We start from the raw sequence: 760 nt of genomic DNA, 5'->3' as shown, positions 1-760 counted from the left end.
TATGTGATACTTTGAAGAGTACTAAACAGTCGACGAATCATCGAAATAAAACCAGGTATTATACTCAACGAAAATAATATATATTGAAACCAGAGACACAGAGATGAGTACAATTTTGTGGGAGCATAACACAGTGCCATCAAATTCTAATACAAGATGAGTATCAAAATATAACATTGCTACTAATATGAGGAAGAACATACATTCTACATGCCGTCTATTTGGGCAATAACGATGTGATCAAGCCAAGTTTATGCATAATAACTGTGAGAAGAACATAGACCCAAAAATTCCACTACTAAAACTCAATAGCCACAAAGCGGGAGACACAGAAGTAAAACTGTCAGACCAAGTGTATGCTCTATACACCAACCATCTCTAATTGTCGTTTTCTCCAACTACTCACGAGGAACGATCTTAAGTAATTAACACCATAGGTAGTGGAAGTGCACCAGAGTTCCATTATGTAACTCATGTTGGTCGATTTAATGGAGTAAACATAGATATGCAAAGACTGGTGTCCTAGAAAAACCAATATATTCATTTGATTTCAATGTAAAAGTTTTAGAATCCGTAAAATATATTTATTTCCTCTATTCTTCAGTTCATTCCTGTTCATAAAATGTAATTAAATACAAATCAACGTTTTCTAGTCATTTTTATAGTACTCCATTAATAGTGGTTGCACAAATATACACCACCACATTTGCAGTCAAATCAATAAGACAAAAAAAAGATGCTGTCCCAAATCAGGTAAATG

Source organism: Homalodisca vitripennis, chromosome 3, assembly GCF_021130785.1.
Source record: "Homalodisca vitripennis isolate AUS2020 chromosome 3, UT_GWSS_2.1, whole genome shotgun sequence".
NCBI classification, from domain to species: domain Eukaryota; kingdom Metazoa; phylum Arthropoda; class Insecta; order Hemiptera; family Cicadellidae; genus Homalodisca; species Homalodisca vitripennis.
Note: the sequence above shows the minus strand (reverse complement) of the source record.